The following is a 26211-nucleotide window of genomic DNA, read 5'->3' on the forward strand; positions in this document are numbered from 1 at the left end:
GTTCTATAATTTCCACGTTCAGTTGGATCACCTTTCTTGGGAATAGGCATAAATATGGATCTCTTCCAGTCAGTTGGCCAGGAAGCCATCTTCCATATTTCTTGGCATAGACGAGTGAGCACCTCCAGTGCTGCATCTGTTTGTTGAAACATCTCAATTGATTTTCCATCAATTCCTGGAACCTTGTTTTTCGCCAATGCATTCAGAGCAGCTTGGACTTCTTCCTTCAGTACCATCAGTTCCTGATCATATTGCACCTCTTGAAATGGTTAAACATTGACTAATTCTTTTTGGTATAATGACTCTGTGTATTCCTTCCATCTTCTTTTGATGCTTCCTGCATTGTTTAATATCTTCCCCATGGAATCCTTCACTATTGCAACTTGAGGCTTGAATTTTTTCTTCAGTTCTTTCAGCTTGAGAAACACTGAGCGTGTTCTTCCCTTTTGGTTTTCCATCTCCAGCTCTTTGCACATGTCATTATAATACTTTACTTTGTCTTCTCGAGCTACCCTTTGAAATCTTCTGTTCAGTTCTTTTACTTCATCAATTCTTCCTTTTGCTTTAGATGCTCGACATTCAAGAGCAAGTTTCAGAGTCTCCTCTGACACGCACCTTGGTCTTTTCTTTCTTTCCTGTCTTTTCAATGACCTCTTGCTTTCTTCATGGATGATGTCCTTGATGTCATTCCACAACTCATCTGGTCTTCAGTCACTAGTGTTCAATGCATCAAATCTATTCTTGAGATGGTCTCTAAATTCAGGTGGGATATACTCAAGGTCATATTTTGGCTTTCATGGACTTGCTCTGATTTTCTTCAGTTTCAGATTGAATTTGCATATGAGTAGTTGAGGATCTTTTCCACAGTCGGCTCCTGGCCTTGTTCTGATTGATGATATTGAGCTTTTCCATCGTCTCTTTCCACAGATGTAGTCAATTTGATTTATGTGTGTTCCATCTGGCGAGGTCCATGTGTATAGTCACCATTCATGTTGGTGAAAGAATGTATTTGCAATGAAGAAGTCATTGGTTTTGCAAAATTCTATCATCCGATCTCCAGCATTGTTTCTATCGCTGAGGCCATATTTTCCAACTGATCCTTCTTTTTTCCAGCTTTCACATTCCAATCGCTAGTAATTATCAATGCATCTTGATTGCATGTTCGATCAATTTCAGACTGCAGCAGCTGATAAAAATCTTCAATTTCTTCGTCTTGGCCGTAGTGGTTGGTGTGTAAATTTGAATAATAGTCGTATTAAATGGTTTTCCTTGTAGGTGTATGGATATTATCCTATCACTCACAGCGTTGTACTTCAGGATAGATCTTGAAACGTTCTTTTTGAGGATGAATGCAACGCCATTCCTCTTTGAGTTGTCATTCCCAGCATAGTAGACTATATGATTTTCCAATTCAAAATGGCCAACACCAGTCTATTTCAGCTCAATAATGCCTAGGATATTGATGTTTATGTGTTCCATTTCATTTTTGATGATTTCCAATTTTCCTAGATTCATACTTCGTACATTCCAGGTTCTGATTATTAATGGATGTTTGCAGCTGTTTCTTCTCATTTTGAGTCACACCACATCGGCAAATGAAGGTCCCGAAAGCTTTCCTCCATCCACGTTATTATGGTTGACTCTACTTTGAGGAGGCAGCTCTTCCCCAGTCATCTTTTGAGTGCTTTCCAATCTGGGGGGCTCATTTTCCAGCACTATATCAGACAGTGTTCTGCTGTTATTTTTAAGGTTTTCACTGGCTAATACTTTTCAGAAGTAGACTGCCGGGTCCTTCTTCCTAGTCCGTCTTAGTCTGGAAGCTCAGCTGAAACCTGTCCTCCATGGGTGACCCTGCTGGCATCTGAATACAGGTGGCATAGTTTTCAGCATCACAGCAACATGCAAGCCCCCACAATACGACAAACTGACAGACACATATGGGTATAAATCCTGTGGGGTAGTTTTACTCTGTCCTATAGAGTCGCTATGAGTCGGAATCGACTCGACGGCACTGGTTTTTTTTTTTATAGAGTCACTATGAGTTGGAATCAGCTCGATGGCTCTCTCTCTCTCTGTATGTGTATATATATATATATATATATTTAACAAGATTTCTTTTCTCCTGCTGGCTTAAGAGTATTCCATTTTATGTATGGACCATATTTTGTTTACCCATTCATTTAATGATGGGAATTTAGGTTGTTTCCACCTTTTGACTATTGTGAGTAGTGCTGCAATGAACATTGGTGCACAAGCTCAAACAGCAAAAAACAAAATAAATAAATGGGACCTTGAAAAATTTAAAAACTGTTGGTTCATCAAAAAAAATTACCAAAAAAGTGAAAAGACAAGCTACCAACTGGGAGAATATCTTCAGAAACCATATGTCTGATAAGAATCTAATAACCAAAATACATATAAAACTTTGACAACCTAACAAAAAGACAAATAATCCAATCATAAAATTGGCAAAGGGTTAGAATAGACATTTCAACAAAGAGGACATTCAAATAGCTGCTAAACACATGCAAAGATGCTCAATATCATTTGCCATTAAAAAGAAAACCCATTGCCATCGAGTGAATTCCGACTCATAGAGACCTTACAGGACAGAGTAGAACTGATCCGTAGGGTTTAAAAGGAGCAGCCGGTAAATTTGAAGTGTCGACCTTTTAGTCAGCAGCCAAATCTCTTAATCACCATGCCAACAGGCTCCAAATTAGCCATTAGAGTGATGCAAATCAATCCACAATGAGACACCATTTCACTCCCAATGGAATGGGTAAGATTTAAAAAACAAATGTTGGGATATTGGAACACTTGTCCATTGCTAGAGGGGATGCAAAATGGTACAGCTGTGTGAAAAACAGTGTGGCAGTGCCTCAAAAAACTAGAACTACCGCATGACTCAGCAATTCCACATCTTTTACTCTTTTTTAAGTTTTTATTGTGCTTTAAGTGAAAGTTTACAAATCAAGTCAGTCTCTCATACAAAAATTTATATACATCTTGCTATATACTCCTAATTGTCTCCGACTAATGAGACAACCCACTCCTTCCCTCTACTCTCTCTTTTCATGTCCATTCCGCCAGTTTATGACCCCCTCTGCAATCTCATCTCCCCTCCAGATAGGAGATGCCAACATAGTCCCAAGTGTTTACTGGATCCAAGAAGCTCATTGTTCACCAGCATCTTTTTCTATCCCATTGTCCAGTCCAATCCCCATCTGAAGAGTTGGCTTTGGGAATGGTTCCTGTCTTGGGCTAACAGAAGGTCTGGGGACCATGAACTCCGGGGTCCTTCTAGTCTCAGTCTGACCATTAACTCTGGTCTTATTACAAGAGTTTTGAGTCTGCATCCCACTGCTCTCCTGCTCCCTCAGGGGTTCTCTGTTGTGTTCCCTATCAGGGCAGTCATCGGTTGTGGCCAGGCATCATCCAGTTCTTCTGGTCTCTGGATAATGTAGTTTCTGATTTATGTGGTCCTTTCTGTCTCTTGGGGTCAAAATTACCTTGTGTCCTTGGTGTTCTTCATTCTCCTTTGCAGGAGGTGGATTGAGACCAATTGAGGCATCTTAGATGACCGCTTGCTAGCACTTAAGACCCCAGACGCCACTCTCCAAAGCGGTATGAAGAAAGTTTCCTTAATAGATTTTATTATGCCAATTGACTTAGATGTCCCTTGAAACCATGGTCCCCAAACCCCTGCCCCTGTTGCGCTGGCCTTCGAAGCATTCAGTTTATTCAGGAAACTTCTTTGCTTTTCGTTTAATCCCATTGAGCTGACCTCTCCTGTATTGCATGTCCTCTTTCCCTTCAGCTGAAGTAGTTTTTATCTATTATCTAATTAGTGAATACATCTCTCCCTCCCACCTTCCTCCCCCCTCTCGTAACCGTCAAAGAATACTACCTATTTAAACTATTTCTCGAGTTCTTATAATAGTGGTCTTATACAATATTTGTCCTTTTCCAACTGACTACTTTCACTCAGCATAATTTCTACCAGATTCCTCCATGTTATGAAATGTTTCACAGATTCAGCACTGTTCCTTATCGATGCATACTATTCCATTGTGTAAATATACCATAACTTATTTATCCATTCATCCGTTGACGGGCACCTTGATTGCTTCCATGTTTTTGCTATTGTAAACAGTGCTGCAATAAACATGGGTGTGCATGTATCTGTTCGTGTAAAGGCTCTTATTTCTCTAGGATATATTCCAAGGAGTGGGATTGCTGGATCGTATGGTAGTTCTATTTCTAACTTTTTAAGGAAGCGCCAAATCGATTTCCAAAGTAGTTGTACCATTTGACATTCCCACCAGCAGTGTAGAAGTGTTCCAATCTATCCACAGCTTCTCCAATATTTATTCTTTTGTGTTTTCTGGATTACTGCCAGCCTTGTTGGAGTGAGACAAAATCTCATTGTAGTTTTGATCTGCATTTCTCTAATGCCTAAAGATCGTGAACATTTCCTCATATGTCTGTTAGCTACCTGAATGTCTTCTTTAGTGAAGTGTCTATTCATATCTTTTGCCCACTTTTTATTTGGGTTATTTGTCTTTTTGCAGTTGAGTTTTTGCAGTATCATGTAGATTTTAGAGATCAGGCACTGATCAGAAATGTCATAGCTAAAATCTTTTTCCCAGTCTGTAGGTAGTCTTTTTACTCTTTTGGTGAAGTCTTTGGATGAGCATAGGTGTTTGATTTTTAGGGGCTCCCAGTTATCTAGTTTTTCTTCTGCATTTTTTATGTTTTCTATACTGTTTATGCCATGTATTATGGCTCCTAAGGTTGCCCCTATTTTTTCTTCCATGATCTTTATCGTTTTAGATTTTATATTTAGGTCTTTGATCCCTTTTGAATTAGTCTTTGTGCATGGAGTGAGGTATGGGTCTTGTTCCATTTTTTTGCAGATGGATACCCAGTTCTGCCAGCACCATTTGTTAAAAATACTGTCTCTTCCCCATTTAACTGATTTGGGGCCATTGTCAAATATCAACTGCTCACATGTGGATGGATTTATGTCTGGATTCTCAATTCTGTTCCATTGGTCCATGTATCTGTTGTTGTACCAGTACCAGGCTGTTTTGACTACTGTGGCGGTATAATAGTTTCTAAAATCAGGTAAAGTAAGGCCTCCCACTTTGTTCTTCTTTTTCAGTAATGCCTTATTTATCCGGGGCCTCTTTCCCTTCCATATGAAATTGGTGATTTGTTTCTCCATCTCATTAAAGAATGTCGTTGGGATTTGTATCAGAATTACATTAAATGTATAGACCGCTTTTGGTAGAATAGACATTTTCATAATGTTAAGTCTTCCTATCCATGAGCATGGTATGTTCTTTCACTTATGTAAGTCTCTTTTGTTTTCTTGCAGAAGTGTACTGTAGTTTTCTTTGTATAAGTCTTTTCATCTCTGGTAAGATTTATTCCTAAGTATTTTATCTTCTTGGGGGCTACTGTAAATGGCATTGATTTTGTGATTTCCTCTTCGATGTTCTTTTTGTTGGTGTAGAGGAATCCAACTGATTTTTGTATGTTTATCTTGTATCCTGATACTCTGCTGAACTCTTCTATTAGTTTTAGTAGTTTTCTGGAGGATTCCTTAGGGTTTTCTGTGTATAAGATCATGTCATCTGCAAATAGAAATACTTTGACTTCTTCCTTGCTAATCTGGATGCCCTTTATTTCTTTATCTAGCCTAATTGCTCTGGCTAGGACTTCCAGCACAATGTTGAATAAGAGTGGTGATAAAGGGCATCCTTGTCTGGTTCCTGATCTCAATGGGAATGTTCTCAGGCTCTCTGCATTTAGGGTGATGTTGGCTGTTGGCTTTGTATAAATGCCCTTGATTATGTTGAGAAATTTTCCTTCTATTCCTATTTTGCTGAGAGTTTTTATCATGAATGAGTGTTAAACTTTGTCAAATGCATTTTCTGCATCAATTGATAAAATCATGTGATTCTTGTCTTTTATTTATTTGGTGGATTACATTAATTGTTTTTCTAATGTTGCACCATACGTGCATACCTGGTATGAATCCCACTTGGTCATCGTGAATTATTTTTTTGATATGTTGTTGAATTCTATTGGCTAGAATTTTGTTGAGGATTTTTGCATCTACATTAATGAGGGATTTTTTTTTATAGGTCTATAATTTTCTTTTCTTGTGGTGCCTCTACCTGGTTTTGGTATCAGGTATATGGTGGCTTCATAGAATGTGTTTGGTAGGATCCCATCCTTTTCTATGCTCTGAAATACCTTTGGTAGTAGTGGTGTTAACCCTTCTCAGAAAGTTTGAACTCTGCAGTGAAGCCGTCTGGACCAGGGCTTTCTTTTTGTTGGGAGTTTTTTGATTACCTTTTCAATCTCTTCTTTTGTTATGGGTCAATTTAGTTGTTCTACTCCTGTTTATGTTAGTTTAGGTAGATAGTGTGTTTCTAGGATTTCATCCATTTCTTCTAGGTTTTCAAATTTGTTTGAGTATAGTTTTTCAGAGAAATCTGATATGATTCTTTTAATTTCAGTTGGGTCTGTTGTAATATCGCCCATCTCATTTCTTATTCGGGTTATATGGTTCCTCTCCTGTTTTGCTTTTGTCTGTTTGGCCATTGGTTTATCAATTTTGTTCAGTTTTTCAAAACACCAGCTTTTGGTATTGTTAATTCTTTCAATTGTTTTTCTGTTTTCTATTTCATTTAGTTGAGCTCTAATTTTTTATTATTTGTTTTCTTCTGGTGCCTGTGGCTTTCTTTTGTTGCTCTCTTTCTATTTGTTCAAGTTGTAGGGATAGTTCTTTGATTTTGGCCCTTTCTTCTTTTTGGATGTGTGCATTTATTGTTATAAATTGGCCTCTGAGCATGGCTTTTGCTCTGTCCCAAAGGTTCTGATAGGAAGTGTTTTCATTCTCATTGGATTGTATGAATTTCTTTATTCCATCCTTAATGTCTTCTATAATCTAGTCTTTTTTGAGCAGGGTATTGTTCAGTTTCCAAGTGTTTGATTTCCTTTCCCTGCTTTATCTGTTATTGATTTCCACTTTTATGACCTCATGGTCAGAGAAGATGCTTTGTAATATTTCAATGTTTTGAATTCTGCTAAGGCTTGCTTTATGACCTAATATGCAGTCTATTCTAGAGAATGTTCCATGTGCACTAGAAAAGAAAGTATAGTTGGTTACTGTTGGGTGGAGTGTTCTGTATATGTCTATGAGGTCAAGTTGGTTGATTGTGGCATTTAGATCTTCTGTGTCTTTATCGAGCTTCTTTCTGGATGTCCTGTCCTTCGCCGAAAGTGGTGCGTTGAAGTCTCCTACTATTATTGTGGAGATGTGTATCTCACTTTTCAATGCTGATAGAGTTTGTTGTATGTATCTTGGAGCCCTGTCATTGGGTGCATAAATATTTAATATGGTTGTATCTTCCTGGTGTACTGTCCCTTTAATCATTATATTGTGTTCTCCCTTATCATTTCTGATGGATTTAACTTTAAAGTCTATTTTGTCAGAAATTATTATTGCCACTCCTGTTCTTTTTTGATTGATGTTTGCTTGATATATGTTTTCAATTCTTTGAGTTTTAGTTTGACTATGTCTCTAAGTCTAAGGTGTGTCTCTTGTAGGCAGCATATAGACGGATCTTGTTTTTAATCCATTCTGCTGCTCTCTGTCTCTTTATTGGTGCGTTTAGTCCATTTACATTCAGGGTAATTATGGATAGGTATGAATTTAGTGCTATCATTTTGATGTCTTTTTTGTGTGTTGACAGCTTCTTTTCCCCACTTGATTTTATGTGCTGAGTAGATTTTCTTTGTATATTGTCCTTTCCTCATATTTATTGTTGATTTTGTTTCTTCTGATTCTGTATTTTTCCCTTGTATTTTATTTTGATGAGTAGGAGAGTTTGTCTCCTTTATGGTTACCTTATTATTTACCCCTATTTTTCTAAATTTAAAACTTTTATTTCTTTGTATCGCCGTACCTTCCTCTCCATATGGAACGTGTATGATTACATTTCTTAGTCCCTCTTTATTATTTTAATGTTGTCTTCTTTTATATAATAACATGGCCATTACCCTGTGTTGGGCTTTTTTTTTTTTAATCTTGCTTTGTTTTGTTTTTCAGATTTCCCTCTCTGGGTTGACTTCTAGTTGCTCTGTCCAGTGTTCTAGTCTTGGGTCGATACCTGATATTATTGATTTTCTAACCAAAGATCTCCCTTTAGAATTTCCTGTAGTTTTGGTTTAGTTTTTACAAATTCCCTCAACTTGTGCTTATCTGAAAATGTCTTAATTTCAGCTTCATATTTAAGAGACAGTTTTGATGGATATATGATTCTTGGCAGGCAATGTGTTTCCTTCAATTTTTTTAAATACGTCATCCCATTGCCTTCTTGCCTGTATGGTTTCTGCCGAGTAGTCCGAGCTTATTCTTATTGGCTCTCCCTTGTAGGTGACTTTTATCCCTCGCTGCTCTTATAATTGTCTCTTTATCTTTGGTTTTGGCAAGCTTGATTATAATATGTCTTGGTGACTTTCTTTTAAGATCTCCCGTATATGCAGTTCAATGAGCATCTTGGATAGATATCTTCTCATCTTTCACGATATCAGGGAAATTTTCTGCCAACAAATCCTCAACAATTTTCTCTATATTTTCTGTTATCCCTCCCTGTTTTGGTACTCTAATCACTTTTAGGTCATTTCTCTTGAGAGAGCCCCACACGATTCTTAAGTTTTCTTCATTTTTTAAAAATTCTTTTATCTAATTTTTTTCTTCAAATATAGTAGTGCTAAGTAATTTATCTTCGAGTTCAGAAATTCTAGCTTCTACTTGCTCAGTTCTGCTTCTCTGACTTTCTATTGAGTTATCTAATTCTGTAATTTTATTGTTAATCATCTGAATTTCTGATTGCTATCTGTTTTTTTTTTAATTTTTAATGGATTTTTCCAGCTTATTAAACTTTTCATTATATTCCTGAATAATCTTTCTAATTTCTTCAATTGCTTTATCTGTGTGTTCCTTGACTTGTTCTGCATATTGCCTCATTTCCTTCCTGCTGTCTTGAAGGGTTCTGTATATTAAACTTTTGTATTCTGCATCTGGTAACTCCAGGAATGCACTTTCATCTAGAAGATCCCTGGATTCTTTGTTTTGAGAGCTTGTTGAGGTGATCATGGTCTGTTTCTTTATGTGACTTGATATTGACTGTTGTCTCTGAGTCATCTATAAGTTATTGCATTAGTTTATGCTTGCTTACTGTGTCGTAGCTGCTTGCTTTGTTTTGTCTTGGTATACTCCTATGGGTTGCTTGAGTGAGCTAGCTTGATTATTTTCGTCTTTGGAGCTCTGGTGTCCTGTCCCCAGCTGGCTAGAGCTGTTATCAGGTATATCAGTCTAGAAGTCCATTCAGTTTTCTTGTATGAATTCAGCTCAGGTTTCCAGGGTAGCTGATATCAAGTGTGTGGTACAGGCTCTGTCCTACAGTCTTAGAGGGGCAGGGGTGATTGGCGTATATACCGGTATCTGATTGCAGCAGGGGGTCACGCTCTGAACAAGGCAGGGGGATGAGAACCGACCCCCAAGTGTCTCTGAGGAAAACGCGTCTTTGTTTCCTAGAGCATGCTGGTGGTGGGCTCTGCAGAGGGACCATAGGTACCCAAAGTTTTTGTCATAAGGACTGGGACGTACCAGTTATCCCTGGAGCCCTGTTGCGGGTGGCTTGGTGACCCAAGTGGAGCCACCAGTCCTTAGGTCCCTGTTGTGGGTAGGTGAGGACCTTGTTTAATAGGCAAAGCAATGGCAAACGTCAAACACCCACCTCTCTACCACACCGCTGAAATGGTTGGAGTTTGCCAACAAGGGCCTATTCTCCCGAAATATGCCCACACAGATCCATGCAGAAAGGAAAGGTGCTCAAGGTCCACGGGTGGTTTATGCCTGGACAGGAGCCGCTTTTGTCCTGAGCTCCCCGAGTTAATGGAGCTAGCAAATTATCTTTTCCCCCCAGTTGCAAATTTTTTCCTTCCCCAAGGCTGGGAGGATGGCTCCACGTGCTCACCAGGGTCTATCTCAGGCCTAGGGATTCAGCCACTGTAGCTGGTTTGGGGGTGGGGGGGGCGCGGTAAAATATACCCAAGTGCTTAGCTTTTGCCAAAATCGCCTTTTTCCTCAGGTTCCGGAGGTGTGAGTGGGCTGTGTGGCTCGCTGCTTCTCCCTGAGGAAACTGCAGCCAAATGCTAGGACCAGCCTGCCACCGCCGCCACAGCTCTGGCAATGTTGCCTGAGAGCTCCCCGTGATTCAGGTCCAGTAACTCTTCTCTGCTTCTGAAGGGTCTCTTCCTTCCCCTGCCCCTCAGTTCGTTGTCTAAGCTTGCGTTTGATGCTCAGGGCTTCCAGCTTGTCACAAATTTATTCGTTTCACTTGTTTTTTTTTTGTCTTTGTTGTAAAGAGGGCTCGACGGAAGTGCCTGTGTATTCCGCCATCTTGGCTTCCTTTTGTTTCACTCCTGCTCTTTTTGATTGTTGTTTGCTTGATATATTTTTTTCCACCCTTTGAGTTTTAGTTTGTTTTTGTCTCTCAGTCTAAGGTGTGTCTCTTGTAGACAGCATATAGACGGATCATGTTTTTAATCCGTTCTGCCGCTGTCTGTCTCTTTATTGGAGCATTTAGTTCATATCCATTCAGCGTAATTATGGATAGGTTGAATTTAGTGCTATCATTTTGATGTCTTTTTTTGTGTGTTGTTGCCAGTTTCTTTTTCCCAAATAATTTTATGTGCTGACTAGATTATCGTTATATAGTGTCCTTTCCTCATATTCATTGTTGTTGGTTTGTTTCTGTTCAGTCTCTATTTTTTTTTCTTGGATTTTATTTGGATGCGTAGGATAGTTTGTCTCCTTTGTGGTTACCTTATTATTTACCCCTATTTTTTAAATTTAAAGCTAGCTTTTATTTCTTTGTAGCACCTTGTCTTCCTCTCCATATGGAATATCTATGACTACATTTCTTAGTCCCTCTTTATTGTTTTCATGTTGTCTTCTTTTATATAATAACATCGCTCTTTCTCTATTTTGAGTTTTTTTATCTTGATTTATTTTTGTGATTTCCCTGTCTCAGTTGACTTCTCATTGCCCTGCCCAGTGTTCTAGTCTTGTGTTGATACCTGATAGTATTGATTTTCTAACCAAACAACTCCCTTTAGTATTTCTTGTAGTTTTGGTTTGGTGGGATTTTACGAATTCCCTAAACTGTTTATCTGGAAATGTCCTAATTTCACCTTCACATTTAAGAGACAGTTTTGCTGAATATAAGATTCTTGGCTGGCAATTTTTTTCCTTCCATTTTTTATATAAGATATCCCATTGCCTTCTTGACTGCATTGTTTCTGCCCAGTAGTCTGAGTTTATTCTTATTGACTTTCCTTTGTAGGTGACTTTTCGTTTACCCCTAGCTGCTCTTAAAATTCTCTTTTTATCTTTGGTTTTGGCAAGTTTGATTATAATATGTCTTGGTATGTTTCTTTTAACATCTACCTTACGTGGAGTTCGATGGGTATCTCGGATAGATATCTTCTCATCTTTCACCATATCAGGGGAGTTTTCTGCCAAGAAATCTTCAACAATTCTCTCTGTATTTTCTGTTATCCCTCCCTGTTCTGGTACTCCAATCACTTGTAGGTTATTTCTCTTGATAGAGTCCCACATGATTTTTAAGTTTTCTTCATTTTTCAAAAAATTCTTTTTTCCAAATTTTCTTCAAATATATTAGCGCCAAGTGCTTTATCTTCAAGTTCAGAAATTCTGCCTTCCAATTGCTCAATCCTGCTCTTCTGACTTTCTATTGATTTGTCTACTTCTGTAATTTTATTGTTAATCTTCTGAATTTCTAATTGCTGTCTGTCTATGGATTTTTCCAGCTTATTAAATTTTTCATTATGTTCCTGAATAATGTTTCCAATTTCTTCAATTGCTTTATCTGTATGTTCCTTGGCTTGTTCTGTGTATTGCCTCATTTCCTTCCTGATGTCTTGAAGAGATCTGTGTATTAACCTTTTGTATTCTGTCTGGTAATTCTATGAAGTCATTTTCACCTAGGAAATCCCTTCTTTGTTTTGGGAGCTTGTTGAGGTGATCACGGTCTGTTTCTTTAAGTGACTTGATATTGACTGTTGTCTCTGATCCATCTATAAGTTATTTTATTGTTTGCTTACTGTGTTGTAGCTTCTTGCTTTATTTTGTTTTGATATGCCCAAATGGGTTGCTTGAGTGAGCTAGCTTGATTATTTTCACCTTTGGAGCTCTGACGTCCTGTCCCCAGGTTCCTAGAGCTGTTATCAGGTATATCAGTCTAGGAGTCCATTCACTTTTCTTGTATGAATTCAGCTCAGCTGTGCAGGTAGCTGATCATCAAGTGCGTGGTACAGGCTCTGTCCAACAGTCTTTGCGGGGCAGGGGTGATTGGTGTAGGTACCGGTGTCTGGTTGCCGCAGGGGGTCACACTCTGAACAAGGCAGTAGGTTGAGAGCCGTCCCCCACGTGTCTGAGTAAGGCGTGTCCCTGTTCCCTAAAGCGTACAGGTGGGTGAGTTCTTCAGACAGACCATGAGCACACAATGTTTTTGGTTGTAAGGAGTGGGAGATATCCTTTATCCTTGGACTCCTGTTGTGGGTGTCTGGATGAATTGAGTGGTACCACCAGTCCTCGATGTGAGTAGGTGAGGACCCTGTTTAATTGGCAATACAAGGTCAAAGATCAAACATCCACCTCTCCACCTCACAGCTGAAATGGTTGGAGTCTGCCAACAAAGGTCTATTCTCCTGAAATAGGCCCACACAGGTCCATGCAGAGGGGAAAGGTACCCAAAGTCCACAGACCATTTATGCATGGACAGGAGCCGTTTCTCTCCTGGGCTCCCCTGGTTAGTGGAGCTGGCAAATTATCTTTTCCCCTAATTTCAAAATTTTTCCTTCTCCAAGGCCTGGAGGACGGCTCTAGGCACTCAACAGGGCCTATCACAGGCCCAGGAAAATCAATCGCTGAAGCCGGTTTCGAGTGGGGGGGGGAGCATTAACATATACACAAGTACTTAGCTTTTGCCGAGAGTGCTGTTATTCTCTCGTTCGGGAGGTGTGAGTAGGCTGTGTGGCTTGCTGCTTCTCCCTGAGGAGACTGTGGCTGAACACTAGTAGCAGCCCATCGCTGCCACGCCTGGGAATGGTGCTTGAGGGCTCCATGCCATTCAGGTCCGGTAACTCCTCTCTGCCTCTAAATTGGCTCTTCCTCCCCTTTTCCCTCAGTTCATTTTCTGAGCTTGCCTTTGATGTTCAGGGCTCCTAGCTCATCATAAATATACTAGTTTGACTTGTTTTTTTCGGGTCTTTGTTGTAAGAGGGTTCGCCGGGAGCATCTGTCTATTCTGCCATCTTGGTTCCATCTCCTGATACTCATATTTTTGGGGGGATGTAATTCAATCCATGACAGGTATTGACTAAGGATTCAAGTAAAATGAAATCATTTAGAAAGTCAATTTTTCTCCCTTTACCATGATGTTGCTTATTTGCCCAGTTGTGAGCATGTTTTCTCTACGTTGAGGTACAATCCATGCTGAAGGCTGTGGTCTTTGATCTTCATCAGTAAGTACATCAAGTCCTCTTCACTTTCAGGAAGGAAGTTGTGTCATCCTCATATCACAGGTTGTTAATGAGTCTTCCTCCAATTCTGAGATCCCATTCTTCTTTATGTAGTCCAGTTTATCAGATCATTTGTTCAACATACAGATTGAATACGTATGGTGAAAGGATACAACCCTGAAGCACACCTTTCCTGATTTGTAGTATCCGCTTGTTCTGTTCAATCAACTGTCTCTTGGTCTATGTACAGGTTCCTCACGAGCACAGTTAAGTGTTCTAGAATTCCTATTCTTCATAACGTTATCCATAATTTGCTACAGTCCACACAGTTGAATGCCTTTGCATAGCCAATAAAACACAGGTAAACATCTTTCAGGTATTCTCTTCTTTCAACAAAAATCCATCTGACATCAGCAATGATATACCTCATTCCAAGTCCTCTTCTGAATCTGACTTAATTTCTGGCAATTCCTTGTCCACGTACTGCTGCAACAGCTTTTGAATTATCTTCAGCAAAATTTTAATTTCAGGAGATATAAATGATATTGTTTGATAGTTTCCACATTCTGTTGGACTACCTTTTTTTGGAATGGGCACAAATATGAATTGCTTCCAGTAGGTTGGCCAGGTAGCTCTCTTCCAGATTTCTTGGCATAGGTAAGTGAGCAATTCCAGCGTTGCGTCCATTTGTTGAATCATGTAAATTGATCTCCCGTCAGTTCCTGGAGGCTTGTTTTTTTGCCGATTCCTTCAGTGCAACTTGGATTTCTTCCTTAAGTAACCCCCACGTCTTGACCAGATGCTACCTCCTGAAATGGTTGATGTTGACCAATTCTTCTTGTTACAGTGACTCTGTGTATTCCTTCCACCTCCTTTTGATGCTTCCTGAGTCGTTTAATATTTTCCCCTCAGAACCCTTCAATATTGTAACTCCAGAAATGAATTTTCTCTTTAGTTCTTTCAGCTTAAGAAATGCTGAGCATGTTCTTCCTTTTGGTTTTCTAACTCTAGGTCTTTGCACATTTCATTACAGTATTTTGCTTTGTCTTCTCTAGCTGTCCTTTGAAATCGTCTGTTCTTTTCTTCATCATTTCTTCCTTTCACTTTAGCTACTGTATGTTCAAGACCAAGTTTCAGAGTCTCTTCTGACATCTATTTGGGTCTTTCTTTCCTCTTTTTTAATGACCTCTTGCCTTCTTCATGTATGATGTCATTCTACAGTTTGTCTAGTCTTCAGACATTAGTGTTGAATAAATCAAATCTGTTCTTTAAATGGTCTCTATATTCAGGTGTATATTCAAGGTCGTACTTTGGCTGTCCTGGGCTTGTAGTTTTCTTCAGCTGTAACTTAAACTTGCATATGAGCAACTGATGGTCTGTTCCACAGTTGGCCACTGGCCTTGTTCTGACATATCACACTGAGTTTTTCCATTGTCTCTTTGCACATATGTAGTCAATTTTATTCTGTGTATTACATCTGACGAGGTCCACATCTATAGTTTCTGTTGGTGAGAAAAGGTATTTTCAGTGAACAAGTTGTTGGTCTGGAAAATTCTATCATGCAATTTCGAGTGTCTTTTCTATCACTGAGGACATATTTTCCAACTATTCAGCCCGGGTGGGGCAGTGGTTAAGAATTCATCTGCTAACCAAAAGATCGGCAGTTCAATTCCACCAGCTGCTCCTTGGAAACCCTATAAGGCATTTCTACTCTGTCCTATAGAGTCACTATGGGTCGGAATTGACTTGACGGAAATGGGTCTGGTTTTTTAGTTTTGGTTCCTTCTTCGTTTCCAACTTTGGCATTTCAATCACTAGTAATTATCAGTGCACCACGATTGCATGGTCGATCAATTCCAGACTGCAGAAGTGGGTAAAAGGCTTCAATTTCCTCATCTTTGGAATAAGTTCTTGTGTATATTTGAATAATAGTATTAACTCGTGTTCTTCGTAGTTGTATGGATATTATCCTATCACTGTGAGAATTATACTTCTGAAAAGATTTTAAAATGTTCCCTTTTTATTTTTATTGTGCTTTAAGTGAAAGTTTACAAATCAAGTCAGTCTCTCATACAAAAATTTATATACTCCTAATTGTCTTTGCCTAATGAGACAACCCACTCCTTCCCTCTACTCTCTCTTTTCATGTCCATTCTGCCAGTTTGTGACCCGCTCTGCACTCTCATCTCCCCTCCAGATAGGAGATACCAACATAGTCCCAAGTGTTTACTTGATCCAAGAAGCTCATTGTTCACCAGCATCTTTTTCTATCCCATTGTCCAGTCCAATCCCCATCTGAAGAGTTGGCTTTGGGAATGGTTCCTGTCTTGGGCTAACAGAAGGTCTGGGGACCATGAACTCCAGGGTCCTTCTAGTCTCAGTCTGACAACTAACTCTGGTCTTATTACGAGAATTTGGGGTCTGCATCCCACTGCTCTCCTGCTCCCTTAGGGGTTCTCTGTTGTGTTCCCTGTCAGGGCAGTCAGTGGTTGTAGCCAGGCACCATCTAGTTCTTCTGGTCTCAGGCTGATATAGTCTCTGATTTATGTGGTCCTTTTTTTTTCTGTCTCTTGGGCTCATAATTACCTTGTGTCTTTGGTGTTCTCCATTCTCCTTTGCTCCAGGTGAGTTAAGACCAACTGATGAATCTTAGATGGCTGCTTGCTAGCGTTTAAGACCCCAGTTGCCACTCTCCAAAGTGGGGTGCAGAATGTTTTCTTAATAGATTTTATTATGCCAATTGACATAGATGTCCTCTGAAACCATGGACCCCAAACCCCTGCCCCTGTTGCGCTGGCCTTTGAAGCACTCAGTTTATTCAGAAACTTCTTTGCTTTTGGTTGAGTCCAGTTGTGCTGACCTCCCTTGTATTGTGTATTGTCTTTCCCTTCACCTAAAATAGTTCTTATCTACTATCTAATTAGTGAATACCCTTGTCCATTCCTCCCTCCCTCTCCCCTCTCGTAACCATCAAAAAATATTTTCTTCTCTGTTTAAACTATTTCTCGTGTTCTTATAAGAATGGTCTTATACAATATTTTTCGTTTTGCAAGTAACTAATTTTACTCAGCATAATGTCTTCCATATTCCTCCATGTTATGAAATGTTTCACAGATTCATCACAGTTCTTTATCGATGGGTAATAATCCATTGTGTGAACATACCATAATTTATTCATCCATTCATCCATTGATGGGCACTTTTTTGTTTCCACCTTTTTGCTATTGTAAACAGTGCTTCAATGAACATCTGCGTGCATATATCTGTTCATGTAAAGGCTCTTATTTCTTTAGGATACGTTCCCAGGAGTGGGATTGCTGGATCGTATGGTAGTTCTATTTCTAGGTTTTTAAGGAAGTTCCAAATTGATTTCCAAAGTGGTTGTACCCTTTTACATTCCCACCAGTAGTGTATAAGTATTCCAGTCTCTCCACAACCTCTCCAACATTTATTATTTTGTGTGCCTTGGATTCATGCCAACCTTGTTGGAGTGAGATGGAATCTCATTGTAATTTTGATTTACATTTCTCTAAAGGCTAATGATTGTGAACATTTCCTCATGTATCTGTTACCTGTCTTAATGTCTTTTTAGTGAAGTGCTTATTCATATGTTTTACCTATTTTTTATTTGGGTTATTTGTCTTTTTGTAGTTGAGTTTTTGGAGTATCATGTAGATTTTAGAGATCAGGCGCTGATCGGAAATGTCATAGCTAAAAACTTTTTCCCAGTCTGTAGGCAGTCTTTTTACTCTTTTGGTGAAGTCTTTGGATAAGCATAAGTGTTTGACTTTTAGGAGCTCCCAGTTATCTAGCTTCTCTTCTGCATTGTTAGTAATGTTTTGTATACTGTTTATGCCACGTATTAGGGCTCCTCAAGTTGTCCCTATTTTTTCTTACATGTTCTTTATCGTTTTAGATTTTATAGTTAGGTCTTTGTTCCATTTTTAGTTCATTTTTGTGCATAGTGTGAAGTATGGGTCTTATTTCATTTTTTTGCAAATGGATATCCAGTTATGCCAGCACCATTTTTATTTCATTTTTTTGCAAATGGATATCCAGTTATGCCAGCACCATTTGTTAAAAAAACTGTCTTTTCCCCCAATTAACTGACTTTGGGCCTTTGTCAAATATCAACTGCTCATATGCGGATGGATTTATGTCTGGATTCTCAATTCTGTACCACTGGCCTCTGTATCTGTTGTACTAGTACCAGGTTGTTTTGACTACTGTGGCTGTATAATAGGTTCTAAAATCAGGTACAGTGAGGTCTCCCTCTTTGTTCTTCTTTTTCAGTAATGTTTTACTTATCTAGGGTCTCTTTCCCTTCCATACGAAGTTGGTGATTTGTTTCTCCATCTCATTAAAAAATGTCACAGGAATTTGAATCAGAATTGCATAGTATCTATAGATGGCTTTTGGTAGAATAGACATTTTTACAATGTTAAGTCTTCTTATCCATGAGCAAGGTATGTTTTTCTAATTACGTAGGTGTCTTTTGGTTTCTTGCAGTAGTGTTTTGTAGTTTTGTTTATATAAATCTTTCACATCTCTGATTAGATTTATTCCTAAGTATTTTATCTTCTTGGGGGCTACTGTAAATGGTATTGATGAAATGTTCTTTTTGATGATGAATGCAAAACCATTCCTCTTTGTCATTTCCAGCATAGTAGAGTATCTGATTGTCTGATTCAAAATGGCCAATACCAGTCCATTTCGGCTCACTAATGCCTAGAATACCAATGTTTATTTCATTTTTGATGACTTCCAATTTTCCTAGATTCATACTTTATACATTCCACATTCCAATTATTAATGGATGTTTGCAGCTTTTTCTTTTCATTTTGAGTCATGCCACAGCAGATGAGGGTCTTGAAAGCTTTACTGCATCCACGTCATTAAGTGTGATTATACTTTGAGGAGGCAGCAGTTCTCCAGTCGTATTTGAGTGCCTTCCAATATGAAGGGCTTGTCTTTTGGCACTATATCAGACAATGTTCTGTTGCTATTCATGAGGTTTTCACTGGCTAATTTTTTCAGAAGTAGATACAAGGTCCTTCTCCCTAGTCTGCCTTAGTCTGAAAGTTGAACTGAAATGTGCCCACCCTGGGTGACCATGCTGGTATCTGACATATGGTGGCATAGCTTTTAGCATCACAGCAACGTGAAAGCCACCACATTACAATAAAATGATAGACATGTGAGGATTCAAAATATGAAATCATTTAGGATGCAATGTGGTGTCATATTGTTTTCATGCTAACTCCGACTTACAATACAAAGAATATAAATATGAAACAAATGAAATATCTTGATGCCAAGTAGGGAATATAGGCTTAAAAACGTCAGCCATAATGCAAGCCGGAGTGACACATGTGCTAAATGAAGATCCAATGCAATGCTTTTGTGTGTAATTCCCACAGAATGAAGCTTAGAAGTCTTTAAGGAGATAGCATTGGAGTTGGAGCTTGCAGGATTAACCAAATTTTAGTGTTCTTAGGTGCCTTCAAGTCGGTTCTGACTCATAGCAACCCTATGTGCAACAGAATGAAACACTGCCTGGTCCTGCACCATCCTCACATTTGTTGCTACATTTGAGCCCTTTGTTGCAGCTTCTGTGTCAATCTATCTCATCGAGGGTCTTCCTCTTTTTCGCTGACCCTCTACTTTGCTGAGCACGACTTCCCTCCTGATAACATGCCCAAAGTATTTGTAGGGAGGGACAAACTTTGTAGACCAGTTGTTCTTAAAGTGGGATCTGTAGACCCAAAATATTGGATTCACCTATGAACTTGTTACAAATGCAAATTTTCAGGTTCTACTCATAATTACTATATCAGAAATTCTGTATGTGGATCCCAGGAATCTGTGTTTTAACAAAGTCCACCTTGCATTTCTGAAACACGTTAGATATTGGGAACCATTGTCCCAATCTTCTAATCTAGCAAGTTTTCCATAATATAGACTTGAAAAAATAGTAGCAAGGAGAGGGTGGGACCAAGATGGCGGAATAGTAAGACGCTTCTGGTGGTACCTCTTACAACAGAGACCCCCAAAAACAAGTGAATCAATTATATATATGACAAGCCGGGAACCCTGCTCTACAGAACAGGGACACACCTTCCTCACAGACAATTGGGGGAAGGTTGTCAGCCCCCTGCCTTGCTCAGAGTGTGACCCCCTGCTTCAACCAGAAACCTGTGCATACACTAATCACCACTGCTCCTCTAAGATCATAGGTGAGAGCATGTACCACACCTTTTGTGACCAACTACGTGGACACCTGAACTGAATCTATAGAAGAACAGTGAATGGACTCCTAGGCTCATATACCTGATAACAGCTCTAGCCATCTGATGACAGGACCTTAGTGCTTCGAAGGCTCCAGTAATCAAGTTAGCTCACTTGAGTAGCATATTTAGGTATATCAAAACAACACAAAGAAAGAAGCTAGGACACAGTTAGCAAACATAAAATAAATTAATACAATAACTTATAGATGGCTAGGACACAACAGTCGATATCAAATCACATAAAAAAGACTATAATCACTTCAACAAACTCCCAAAACAAATAATCAAGGAATCCTCTGGATGAAGATGTGTTCCTGGAATTAGCAGATGTAGAATAAAAAAATTAATATACATAACTCTTCAAAACATCAGGAAGGAGATCAGGCAAAACACAGAACAAGCCAAGGAGCACACAGATAAAGCACCTTGGTTTAAAAAGGTTATTCAAGGGCATAATGAAAAATTGAATAGGCTGGAAGAATCCACAGAGAGACTGCAATCAGAAATTCAGAAGATTAACAATAAAATTTCAGAATTAGCCAACTCAGTAGAAAGTCAGCAGAGCAGAATTGAGAAAATGGAAATCAGAATTAGTGAGATTGAAGATATAACACTTGGCAACAATATATTTGATGAAAAATCAGATAAAAGATTTTTTTTAAATGAAGAAACCCTTAGAATAATGTGGGACTCTATCAAGAGAAATAATCTATGAGTGATTGGGTACCAGAACAGGGAGGGAAAACAGAAAATACAGAGAGAATTGAAGATCTGTTGGCAGAAAAATTCCCTGATATTGTAAAAGATGAGAAGATATCTATCCAGGATGCTCATCTAACCCCATAAAAGGTAGATCCCAAAAGAAAGTCACCAAGATATATTGTAATCAAACTTGCCAAAATCAAAAATAAAGAGAGAATTTTAAGAGCGGGTAGGGAAAAATGAAATCACCTAAAAAGGATAAAGGATAGTCAATTAAAATAAGCTCAGACTGCTCAGCTGAAACCATGCAGGCAAGAAGGCAAAGGGATGACATATATAAAGTCTTGAAGGAAAAAAATGCTAGCCAAGAATCATATATCCAGCAAAACTGTCTCTCAAATGTGAAGGCTATAGTAGGACATTTCCAGATAAACAGGTTTTGGGAATTTGCAAAAAACGAACCAAAACTACAAGAAATACTAAAAGGAGTTCTCTGGTTAGAAAATCAATAGCATCTGATAACAACCCAAACTAGAATACAAGACAAAACAGAGAAACCAGATAACAACACATATAGGGAAATCACAAAAATAAAGCAAGACAAAGAAAAAAAAAGCTCAAATTAGGGAAACAGCAATGTCATTATTTAAAAGATGACAACATTAAATCAATACAGAGGGCCAAAATAAAATAGCCATAGATCTTTCATATGGAAAGGAAGTAAAGGCAATATAGAGAAAAAAAGTTTGGTTTAAACTTTGAAAAATAGGGGTAAATATGAGGTAACCACAAAGGAGACTAAGAAACCTACACATCAAAATAAAGTACAAGAAAAACATAAAGACTTAGCAAAAACAAAATGCACGACAATGAAAAGAGGAAAATACAATTTATAAAGAAAAACTATTCAGCACAAAAAGTTAAAGGGAAAAGAAACTGTCAACAACACACAAAAAAGACATCAAAATGACAGCACTAAACTCATACATATCCATAATCATGCTGAATGTAAATAGACTAAATGCACCAATAAGGAGGCAGAGAATGGCAGAATGGATTAAAAAAACACAATCCATCTATTCTACCTACAAGAGACATACCTTAAAGACATAAACTAAAGCTCAAAAAAAGCTCAAAGGATAGGAAAAAATAAAACAAGCAATCAAAAAAGAGCAGGAGTGGCAATACTAATTTCCGACAAAAGATTTCATAGTTAAACCTACCACAAAGGATAATGAAGGACACTATATAATGATTAAAGGGACAATATACCAGGAGTATATTACCATATTAAATATTAATGCACCCAAAGACAGTGCTTCAAGATACATAAAACAAACTCTAACAGCATTGAAAAGCAAGATAGACAGCTCCACAATAATAGTAGGAAAATTCAACACACCACTTTCGGTGAAGGACAGAGCATCCAGAAAGACACAGAAGATCTAAATGCCACAATCAACTTGACCTCATAGACATATACAGAACACTCCTCCCAACAGCAGACAATTAATGCTTTCTTTTCCAATGCACATGGAACATTCTTTGTCTCTGGTAATTATCTTCGTTTTGAAATCTATCTAATATTAATACAGCTAATTACTATTTGCATGGTATATCTTCTTTCATTCCTTTAGTTTCAACCTACCTATGAATTTAAAGTGAGTTTCTTGTAAACAACATATAGTTGAATCATGTATGTTTTATCCACTATATCAATTTCTGCCATTTAATTGCTGCATTAAGATCATTTACATATAAAGTAATTATTGATATGTTAGAGCTTAATTTTGCCATTTTTTTCTGGTTTTTTCTGTTTGTTTCATCTGTTTCTAATTCCCATGTTTCTGTTTTATTACTTTCCTGTGGGCATTTTTTTGGGGGTTTATAGTGCTTTTGAGTGCATCTTGACTGGTTTTCACATTTTACCACTTTGAGTGAAATGTAAACATTTTACTTCCATTTAGGTTATTTTACCTGCAACACGTTTAAATATGGTTTTGAATATCAGATGATGTTATAATTCTTTTCAACCATCAAATACGATTTATAAAACTCATCAGGAGAATTATTTTATGTACCAATATTTCTGCTCTATTATTATTCCTTCTATCTTGATGCTCAAAAATTCCTTTTGTAAATGTATTCTTATTGTTTGAAAAACTTCTTTTAGCCATTCTTTATAGTAGATGTGCCAGCAATAGATTATTTAATTTCCTTCTTCTGTGCTAGCAATAGATTATTTAATTTCCTTCTTCTGAGAATGTCTTTATTTCCGCTTTATTCCTAGAAGGATAATTTCACCTGACATAAAATTTGTAGTTGACAGTTCTTTTCATTCACCACTTGAAAAATATTTTGCAACTTTCTTTGACCACCATGATTTCTGATTAGAAATCTGCCATCATTGAAATTAGTGTCCTCTATAAATAATATTTCATTTTTCTCTGGTTGCTTTTGAGATTTTTTCCCCATCTTTTTAGTTTTCAGAAGTTTATTTGTGATGTGCCTTGGTGTGAATTTTTTTGGGCTTATCCTGTTTGGCGTTCACTCAGCCTCTTGAATCTGTAGGTTTGTGTCTTTCACTAAATTTGGAGCGTTTACAGCCATTATTTCTTCAAATACTCTTCCAGGCCCAGTCATTTTCCTGTCCCTCTCGAGCATTGGTAGTATGAAAGTTGTATTTTTTGTTATCACCCCACAGGTATCTAAGACTCTGTCCATTATTTTTCAATCTATCCCCCCCCCTTTTTTTTCAGATTTGGTAAATTGTATTGATCGTTCCTCACGTTTACTAATTCCATCATCTGTCATCTCTACTACTGAACCTTTTGGGTCAGGGTTTTTGTTTGTTTGTTTTCCTGTTATTGTGTTTTTCAGTGCCATAATTTATATTTGGTTCTTTTAAAACTTCTTTTTCTTTAGTGAAATATTCTATTTTTGTTTGTTTCAAGAGAATATGTTGAAACTTTTTTACGATGGCTACTTTAAAGTTCTTGTCAATTCCCATATCTGACTTATTTTGATGCTTGCATCTGTTTATTGTCTTTTCTAGTTCAAGTTGTGATTTTCCTATTACTTGGTATTATGACTAATTTTCAATTGTATCTTAGACATTTTGGCAATTATGGTAAGAGACTATTTCATATTTAAATATTTTATTTTAGCAGACTCTGACTGTTTGAGTTTAGCATGCAGCTGCTGGCCTGCTTCTGTGAACTAGGATTCCAATGACAATTTATTTCTCAGACCTTTAAGTGCTATTTTAGTCTGCTTGGTTTACCTAGTGCCTATGGAGCTGCACTAGTCCCTGCTGGCGTTGCTTTAGGAAGTGAAGGGAGTTTCCCCACATCAGCCTGATTGGTTCCTCTATATGGTGAAATGGAGATTTTAGTCCTCAGGGATGAAGAGGCTTTCCAGACTAGGCCATTTATTGACCAAGAATCCCCTTTGCCAGTGCCTCTTGGGTGTCTGTTGTCTTTTGGTGGGAAAGTGGAGTTTCAGGTCCACAAGAACAAAGAGATTTTCTCGTCCAGATCACTTGTTGTTGTGGGGTCCCCCTCACTGGTACCATCTGGCCACTCAGTGAATCTTAGGGATGGAGGGTGTCTCATTCCCAGTGGGGAAGGGGAACACATCCACTAGCCACTTATTGTCAGTGATTCTGCTGATCTTTCCTCTTTGTCAGCAGGTCTCCCATGGTGTGTTTTGGGGCTTTTCTCTTCTAATTGTTGTTTTAATTCCTTAAAACTCATCAATGAGCTCCTATCACTCACAGGATAAAGTCAAAATTTTAAAATTCTAACCAAGGACTCTCACTATCTGATGAAGAGATGCTTCTCTAGTCATCCTTTCATAATCTCACACCTTATACATGGTAATCCAGCCATTCTGAACTATTTCAATTCCTGGAAATTGCCATGATCTTACTCTCATTTGGGCCTTAGGGATCTTGGAACATGGTATTACCTCTGCCTATAAGACTCTCCCACCACTTCCCATTTCCTCATGGGTTAGATGTCATTTCCTAAGGTAAACATCTTCTGAACTACCATATTATGTTAAGTGGCACTCCCACGTGCTCCCACAGCACTGTACACTCACCCTTCTATTGTAATTGCCTGTTAACTTCTAAGATTCCCCAATAGACTAACCGGCTGCTCTTGAGTCAGTTCCAACTCATAGCAACCTCATGTATGTCAGAATAAAACTATGTTCTATATGGTTTTCAGTGGCTAGTTTTTGGAAGCAGCTCACCAGGACTTTCTTTGAAGGTGCCTCTGGGTGGGCTCGAATCTCCAACCTTTTAGATAGCAGGTGAGCACGTGAATCTTTTGCACGCTCAGGTCTCCACTAAACTAGAAGCTACTTAGGCAGAAGAACCGGCTATTATTTACATGGAATGGTAGATCAGAGACTATAAATACGAAATCTCTATTTTCTGTTAATGAGCATTCTATCAAAATATAAAAGGCTTAGCTTAAAAATATCAGATAGTATTGCAGAGTAGAAGGTGAAAATAAAAGTTCTCTATATATAATCTTATACCTATAACTATACATGTATATACGTACACACACACATATATACAATTGCATATTTATTATATAAGCATATATATGTAATATTTTTACCAAGAAAATTACATTACATATACACAGTTCTGCTACTTGATTTTTTCAACAATTAAGCTTTTGGAACATTAGTTTTTCCATACAGGCAACGTCTTAAAATGACCATGTCTTAGTTATCGAGTGCTGTAATAACAGAAATACCACAAGTGGGTAGCTTTAACAAACAGAAATGTATTCTCTCACAGTTTAGAAGGCTAGAAGTTCGAATTCAGGGCACCAGCTCCAGGGGAAGACTTTCTGTCTGTGTAGGCTTTGGAGGATTGTCCTTGTTCCTTGGATCCTTGGTGACCTATATGTGGTATGGTATCTATCTTCCCCCATCTCTGCTCTCTCACTTCCTTCCTTAATCTATTCCTTTTATATCTCAAAACAGATTTACTCAAGACACGTCATACACTAATATTGTCTCATTAAAATAATAAAGAAAACCTATTTCCAAATGGGATTATAACCACAGGTAGAGGTTAGTTAGGATTTAGAACACATATTTTGGGGGACACAATTCAATCCATAACAAACCATATAGGAATATTAAAAAAAACGAATCAGGGAGTCAAGATGGCGGAATAGACAGATGCTTCTGTTTAGCCCTCTTTACAACAAAGACCCCAAAAAACAAGTGAAACGAGTATATTTGTGACAAGCTAGGAGCCCTGAGATTCAAAGGCAAGCTTAGAAAATGAACTGAGGGGCAGGGGGAGGAAGAGACGGTTCAGAAGCAGAGAGGAGTTACAGGACCTGAATCACGGGGAGCTCTCAGACGCCATTCCTAGAGCCGTGGTGGTGGCGGGCTGGTACTAGCGTTTGGCCGCAGTTTCTTCAGGGAGAAGCAGCCAGCCACACAGCCTACTCACACCTCTGGAACAAGAGAAGAGCAGTGCTCCCGGCAAAAGCTAATTACTTACATGTATCTTACCACACCCCTCCACCCCCAAGCCAGCTTCAGCAGCTGA

The sequence above is a fragment of the Loxodonta africana genome, chromosome X (assembly GCF_030014295.1).
Source record: "Loxodonta africana isolate mLoxAfr1 chromosome X, mLoxAfr1.hap2, whole genome shotgun sequence".
Lineage (NCBI taxonomy): Eukaryota > Metazoa > Chordata > Mammalia > Proboscidea > Elephantidae > Loxodonta > Loxodonta africana.